Source organism: Molothrus aeneus, chromosome 13 (assembly GCF_037042795.1).
Source record: "Molothrus aeneus isolate 106 chromosome 13, BPBGC_Maene_1.0, whole genome shotgun sequence".
In the NCBI taxonomy this organism is placed as follows: Eukaryota; Metazoa; Chordata; class Aves; order Passeriformes; family Icteridae; genus Molothrus; species Molothrus aeneus.
The window spans coordinates 19,388,144-19,396,223 of NC_089658.1; positions in this window are offsets into that span (position 1 = coordinate 19,388,144).

An 8,080-nucleotide genomic window follows, 5' to 3' on the forward strand; every position below is an offset into this window, starting at 1 on the left:
TTCCTTGGGAAAAATCCCCTCAGCCACAATTCCCGGGTTTGGGAGTGGCAGGAGCGGGCCACAGTCTCAGTGGGAGAAAGCTTCTCCTTCTCTTCCCGCTGGAAAGAGGAAAAAAAAGCTGGGAATGTGACTCTGCCACTTGGAATTGTGGGATTCATTCCCATCAGCCACAAGGAACGGATTCCTGGAGGGGAGGGAGGGATCCAAACCCATCTGGAAGCACAGGGAGGAGCGGGGAAGCAGCTCCAGGGTGGCACCAAATCCCTCAGGATCATTGTGGATGGTCCCTTGGATGGTCCCACTGCCCATGGAGGAGCTTTTCCACAGGGTCATGGAATGGTTTGGGATGGAAGGGACCTTAAGGGTCATCTCATCCCAACCCCCTCCATGGATATGGGGACACCTCCCACATCATTCCCAGAGTGTCTCCAGGACGTGGATATGGATGCAGGATTCCAGCAGAACCAGAAGGAATAACCAGGAGCTGGTGGAGCGCTTCCAGCAAATCCCACTGGGATCCACAAAGAATTTTTCCCTGGAAAATCCTGGAAAAGGGAATTTTCTCCGAGCTGGGATTGTTACGAACTCTGGGAGATGAACATTGGGATCTCCAGTGCAGGGAAGGAATTTTCCCCAGGGAAACCCTGGAAAAGGGAATTTACCCCAAGCTGGGGGTAAATTTGGGAATTTTCCTGCTCTCCAAAAGAAGGGAGCTGCTAAATTCCACTCCCCAGCAAGGACACCGACTTCCAGCTGAGATATTTTTGGGACATCCAAACATTTTTCCCACTTCTTCTTGACCACAGCATTCCAACCCAGCAACCCAGAAGCAGGAAGAGCGCAGGGCCTAAGGAATCCATCCCTTCTTTCCAGGATATCCCAAAAATCCTTGGCACCGCGAGCTGCTGGCAACTCCCACTCCCAAAATAAATGGGATTTTTTTAAATTTAATTTTTAGCTTCCCAAAAATCCTATGGATGCAACCGTCCCAGTCTGGATCTCCAGATAAACAGGAGCTCTTTTGTTCCACAGGGCCCTTCCCAGCAGCTGGAAAAGCCACCGGCACAGATGTTCCCTGTTAGACCAGGAATTGTCATTCCTTAAAAATGCTGCTGCTCCAAGGACAAACATCCCATTCTTTTATCCCAAACCGGAATCGCTCACCCAAGGAAAAGCTCCTGAATCCAAGGATTCTCATGGAAACACTTCCTGAATTACGGCTTAATGTGGGAATTCACCACGGGAAAATCATCTCCAGCTGGAGCTGCTCTCATCAGCATCCAGGAAAATCTGGGATTTTTCAGGAATTTTCTCGTTTTCCCAAGGCTCTCCCACACTCTCGTTTGGTGAAGAGGGAAAAGGTGGAAGATCAGGAAGGGGAATGGCAAATCCTTGAGGATGAGGAGGAATAAAGGTGGAGGATCTGTGGAAAACAAGGATCTCCTGGTGTAATTCCCAAAGAATTTCAGACACATGGAATTTCATGAACTTCTGGGAGCAGCTCCAGCTTGATGTGCCCCCCATCCTGCAGGGAATCCTCCTGGAGACTTTTCCATGAATTAATATTCCCATGTCAATATGATCACACCACCCAACAATCAATATTCCCCAAAAACCAGTGGCTCTGGGGTCGGATCATCCCTTTGGGATGATGAGGCAGACCCAAAGGAAACCCAAACATTCCCAGATTTTGCCATGAATGAGGAGCGGCTGCAGAGCTCCCAAAGCCGGGATTCTTGTCTCCCAAAAAACAATGGAATTGTTTTCCCTTTTTGGTTAAATGGGAATGATTCATCAGCTGGAGCTGTCAAATCCTCATGGAAACTTGGCAGCTCGGGAAAAAGGCTTTTCCAGCTGTTTGGAAGGTGTTTTTAGGGATGCTGCTCCACTCTTCCTTCACTTGGAAACTTGGGCTAGAAATCCTGGATTTTTCCTTCCAAAAATACAAAAAAAAAAAAAATCAGGGATTTGGGATGGGTTATCCCAAATTCCCAAAAATACCCAAATAATCCAGCTCATCCCAAGAAAACCGGAGCATCTTGCCATAGAAGGGAGACATTCCTGGGTTTTTTCAAGCTTTCCCCCTCCAGGCATCCTGGGATCATCCCAAATCTCCCGATTTTTCCCTGGATTCCCAAGAGGGAAGCGGCTCCTGCATCACAACTTGGCCAAAAAATGAGGCTTTGAAAGAAAATCAGAACCAAACAATTCCTGCCTCGCCTCCCTCTCCCTTCCCTGCTCCCGGAGAAAACAAAGGGAAAAAAAACCCAACAGGGATTAAGTGGGAAAAGCTCTCACTGCTCCAAGCTGTCTGAGGATGGATTTTTGACTTTCATCCCCAAAAAAATAAGGAGAGGAAAAGCAGGAATAGCCCAGGATATTGCTCTCCAAGCAAAGCCCAACGCTGGGTCCTGATTCCCAATTTCCCGGCCAGGCTGGGAATGGGATGTGCCCATGCCTGCAGACCGGGGAAGGCTCCAAACCAGCAAAATTCAGGAATTCTGGAATGGTTTGGGTGGGAAAAACCTTAAAGCTCATCCCATTCCACCCCTGAGCTCCAGGCCCTGGTCCTGGACAATCCCGGCCCGAGCGAAGGGAAAAGGAGGAGGGGGGGAAAAAAAAAGAGGGAGAAATCTTCTGGCTGGATTGAAAGCCAGAATTGTGCTGATCTGGAAAAACACTTCCAGGGGTTTCTGTTTTCCAGCTCCTGCCAGAGGTTTTCTTGGCTGGAGTTCTCCCCTGGCTTGGCCGCCGCCGGAGCGCTTGGAATATTTTGGTGGAAGCGCAGAGAATTCCATAATGTCTGCTCCCAGCTCCCCCCCCCACCCTAGGATGCAGGATCTGTGGCAACCCACCCCATTCCCTGTTTTTTGGGGGGATGCTCCCTCTTTTGGGCCTCGTTTTCGAGAAAATCATGGAATGGTTTGGGTCATTCCAGCCCCACTTCCAGAGGCTGCTCCGAGCTGGATTTGAGCATTCCAGGGATGTTCAAATGGCAAAAAAAAAAAAATCTGGGAATCAACAGCGGTTCTGAAGGAGAAAGATTTGTTTGGGGTGGAAGTGGGAGACTGGGAAAAGTCACCTGGGAAATTCCCAGTTTTCTTGGGAATCTCCAGAGGAGGGAAGCAGGAGATGGCACAGGACCCTGTGGATACAGATCCCAGAGCGGCTCCATGGAAAATTCTGGCTGAGCCAAAAACATGGAGAGGCCTCGCCTGGAAACATCTCCTTAACATCCAAAAAAACTGAGGAAAAAACACTCGGAAAAACAGGAATGTGGCATTCCTGCTGCCCACGGTATTCCAGAGTTCCTTGTGCTGCCTTTGCTCCCGTTCTCCGCTGTTTCCTGGGATTTGGGTCTGGATTTGTCACCACTGCCTGTCCCCGTCGTGTCCGTGCCCCTCTCCGGGATTCCTTGGAAAAGGAACTTTGGGATGCTCCCAGAGAGGAGTTTTGGGATCAGAACTTCCCTTTGGATAAGTGGGAATATGAGATTGGGATAGGGAAAGCTCCCCAGGAGCATCCAGCATCCCAAAAATTCCAGGAATCGGGCTCCAAGTGTGCCACTCCAGCATTCCTTGGAAAAGGAGCTCTGGGATGCTCCCAGCGACAGCTCCTGGAATGTTGGGAAGCAGCCCGGACAAACCCTTGGAAGGGGGAGACGAAAGATGAAGGGAATTTTTTTTCCCTTTTTTCCCTGCTCTTGAACCTCCAGGAAGATTCTTCCCAAAACTCCATGAGATTCCAGGCTGTGTTGGCCCCAAGAATCCAGGAGCTCCCATTCCCATGAGAGCTTCCAGGTTTTAAAGGATACACATCCCATTTGTGGGAATTCTGTTCATTATTCCCAAAGAAATCCATCCACGGTGTCCAACCTGCCGGGATATGGGATTCAAACCCTCCAAAGCCCTTCCCATCCTCCCAGGAATTCCTTCTCCTTATCCCAAAATTCCTCCCAGGCCATTTTGTCCCAGCAGCACAGGGAGTTCCCATTTTTCCCAAAAACCCCCAGTTTGGACGCTGGGAATGCTCTGATCCCATAATTCCAGGTCCCCCTTTCCCTGCCTGCTCCAGGAGCGGGAAGCCGCCATTCCATGGAGCTCCGGTGGTTTTTGGGATGAATTCCAGGCACCTGTTGTCATCTTTTCCATCCCCACTTGGAGAAGGCACCTCCAGCTCCAGAGAAAAGCTGGAAAAAGCGTGGAAAAGGAGGTCTGGAAACCCCTCGCTGCTCCGGAAAATGCCGGAGCAAAATCAAATCCCACATGGATGAGCTTTTCCAGCCTTAAATGTCCAAGTGGAATTTTTTTCCCCCCCCCAGAGTTTAATAACCCCAAATTTTTCCTCATGGATTTTCCGTTCTCTGGGATGCGCTTCCATGAGTCTGGGTGGTTCCTTGAAAAGTCTGGAAAAAGGGGAAAATTCCCGACTTCCAAAAATACCTGGAAAATCCAATCTGTTTGGAGCCACTCCAATCTTCCTTTAGAAATATATGGAAAAAAAACATAAACACAAAATTCTTGGAATCCGCTCCCAAACAATTCCCGGCGGCCAAGAGCAGCATTAAAAGGCTCAGACTGAGGGAGAGGTGCCAAAATCCTCGGATTCCGCGCTTGGAATTTGGCAGCTGGATCCCGGCACATCCATGGCCGGGATTCTGAGAGAACCTCGGAGTTTCTGCTGCATTCCAGGGGATTCTGTGGAATCCTTTGGGATGGGATTGGAAGATGCTCGGCAGGGATTGGGCTTTCGGGACATTCCCTTTCCTTCCGTGTCCTGCCAGCTCCTGGAATTATCCTGAACCTGGAATTGTCCAGCTCCTGGAATTCGGATCCAGCTCCCTCCGCACATCCGTGGTTTTTATTCCAGAGGTTTCTGGTTGCTCCCAGATTTCTCCATCTTTCAGCTGCTCTTTCCATTTTTCCCTTGGAATTTTTTCCCCGCTCCACTGCAGATTCCAGCAGTGCCGTCCTGAGTTTTTGTGTCTGCGTCCATCCATAGGATCCCGCTGGAAAAATTCTACTTTTCCAAGCAGAGGGACCAACAGGAGGAAAAACTAGAGGTGGATCCTGTGGATGTTGGCAGGAAAAGTTGGGAAAAGAAGCCAGGGATGGTCTTTGGTCCTGCTTGGGAAAGCAGGAAAAAATTCCCAGTTTCCAGGGAATTCAGCCCTTGGCCACCCCACCAGTGGTGGTAGCATGGAAAAACGGGATAAGAGATCCCAAAATCCCGGAAATTGCAGCCCCTCAGCTGGGATGGAGCTAAAACAGCTCCTATGGATACAACCGGGATGAGAATATTCCCAAAATTGGGATTTTCCAGCCACTTCCCTCAGAATCCCAGGAAACACTGAACTCCCAACTTCCTTCCCAAGGCATCAGCCCTTCCACAGGATGCGCAATTCCAATGGGAAAAACTCCCAGTCCTGGTGGGAAGCAGGGCTGGGAGTCATGGAAAGAGAGACCCCCCGCTTCCCAAAATTCCATGGAATGGGAATCTCAGGCTCAGGGTATGGGAGGGTTTTCCAAAGGTGGCAAAGGCTGGATTCTGGAATTCCAGGGGAATCCATTGCATTAATTATGGGATTAAGTCTGCATTCATCCACTTGGGGGGAAGATCCTGAATTCCAGGGAATTCCATGGGCTTTGGAGCACTCGGATGTGCTCCTGGAATGCACCAAAGGTCTCTGCCAACATCTGGGTGGGATCCCCTGGGATTCATCCCTCTGGGATCAGCCTTGGATTCATCCCTGGGATCCCCATGGGATCTGCCCTGGATTCATCCCTGGGATTCCACTGGGATCAGCCCCAGGATCGGCCCTGGATTCATCCTTGGGATCAGCCAAACCCACTCCAAAATCCCAGACCTGAGCCAATCCCAGGCTCATCCCACATTCCCGATGGATCAATTCTCCAGGCCCCGGCCCCTCCATGCAAAACTGTAACAACTGAGATGGCCTGGGCCCAAATTCCAGACAGGATTCCAGCCCTGGGGGGCTCCAAGGAATCGTGATCCAGCCAGGACATCCCCTCCACACCCACCCTTCCCAAATTCCCAATATTCCCTTGTCCCACCGAAAATTCCTTGTTTTTTTTAAGGAAAACCTTTCCTCCGTTCAGCACCTCCAGGAGCAACCTCATCCTGGCCCAACAATTCCTGGGAATTCTGGAGGAGATTTGGGGTGGGTCGGTGTAATTCCCAAGGAAATTCCCGCTGGAATTCCCGGTTTTCCAGAGCCCACTCACCATTTCTTCCCGCCGATGTCGTGCTGCTGCACCGTGTATCCAAAAAAAGATTCCCTGGATCCCGCGATGATCTGGGGCCTCTTGGTGTCGATGTTGAAGGAATTCCCAAATCCTGGGGAGGGAAAAAAAAAGGGAAGGATCCGTCAGCCAAAAAAGCTGGAAAACACCAATCGCACACGGACGAACTTGGAATTCCGAAATCTCGGAAAGGTTCCAGGCATGGAATTATTCCAATCCCAGACCCCACTCCGGGTGCTCCTGCTTGGGGCTGGATTCGACAATTCCAGAGGCGCTTCCAACCCATCCCGTCCTGGGAAAGCTGCTCCCGAATTTTTGAAGGTGCTGCAGGAGCAGGGATGGGCTGATCCCGTTCCCATCCCAGCCAGGATGGGAATTCCAAAGCGTTCCAGCCCCACCTCATCTGCAGCATCCCAAAATTCCGCTCTCCATCCTGGAGCTCCAAGAGAATATCCAGCCCTTGGGATGGAGCTCAGAGCTCATTCAGGATTCAGAATTCTGGGAATTCAGCCCATTCCCAGCCCTCAACAACTCATGCCAGGAATTCCCTGGAGCCAGGATGGGAAGGGGAAGGAGAAAGGAGCTCCCCCCTCTGGATTCCATGGGTTCGGCCACTTCCACGGGGATCATGGGATGGGATCCATGGAAAAGGGATCCCAGCCACTCCCGAGGGTTTTCCCAAGGATCCAAAGCTGGGATTTCCCATTCCCTGTGGGAGCAGGAGCTGAGGAGAGGCAGCTCCGGAGGGGGACATCCCTAAGGATGGAATTTCAGCTGGGACAGGGCGATTTTTGGGATTGGTCCTTTCCCTCTGGAAAATGCTGCTTCCCACAGAAGAGCGGGATCAGGATCCACGGCATCCCGACCCTGGGATCCTGGTGCTCACAGGGGACAAATTCCAGAGAAATTTCCTGTACCTGGAGCAAAATCTGGGGAATTTTCTGGCAGCTCCTCCCTGTGCCTGGAGCCAAATCCAGGTGGGAAATTGGGAAATCAGGAATTCCCCCGGGAGTGGGAATCCTGGGAATGCTGGAGATGCTATCCATGGGAACAGAGGGATATGGCCCAAATTCCAGGCTGGAGGAGCGGGATGGACACGGATAACCAGGATATCCTAGACTGGATTCCCTGAATCCTGCTGGATGCTTCATTCCAAGAAAAACCTTGGAATCCTCCTCCAGGACAGGGGACAGGATGCTCAGTTTGGAATTTCTCGGGATATAAAGGTGCTGTGGGCGGGAAAATTTGGCACTGCTGCTTCCCAGGTGGAAAAATCCAGGATGGGGACGTTTGGATAGGCAGGAATGTCAGGGAAAAAAGGAATGTTTGGAATCCTGGGAACAAATCCGCTCCTGGAGCAGGGAATGGAGGAATCCGGCCACAGATTCCGAGGAGAAGGAGCTCCCAAATGATCCAGAAAGAAATTCTAGAAAGCCGGGATAAAAAAAATCCAGGATAAAAAAAACCCCAAAAACGGGAGACGGGGATGAGAGCCAAGATATTTTGTGGAGCGTTGACCTCATTTCACATCCCAAAGAAATGAAAACCTCGGGAGAGACGGAAGCTGGGATTGGCCATGGAATGATGGGAAAGGGAAAGGGGGAAGGGCATCGGAGCACCCTGGAATCAGAGGGAATTTTGGGAACTTTGGATTCCCAGCAAGAAATTCCAGGATTCGGAAGAGTCCTGGATGCAGAGGAAGTGTTGGAGAGGATGGGATGGATTTTCCTCTAAATTTTCCTGGATTTTGCATAGCAGAGCCCCAAGCTGAGGGTTTTTGGGAATGGGAACACCGGGATAAATTGGAGAATCCCATT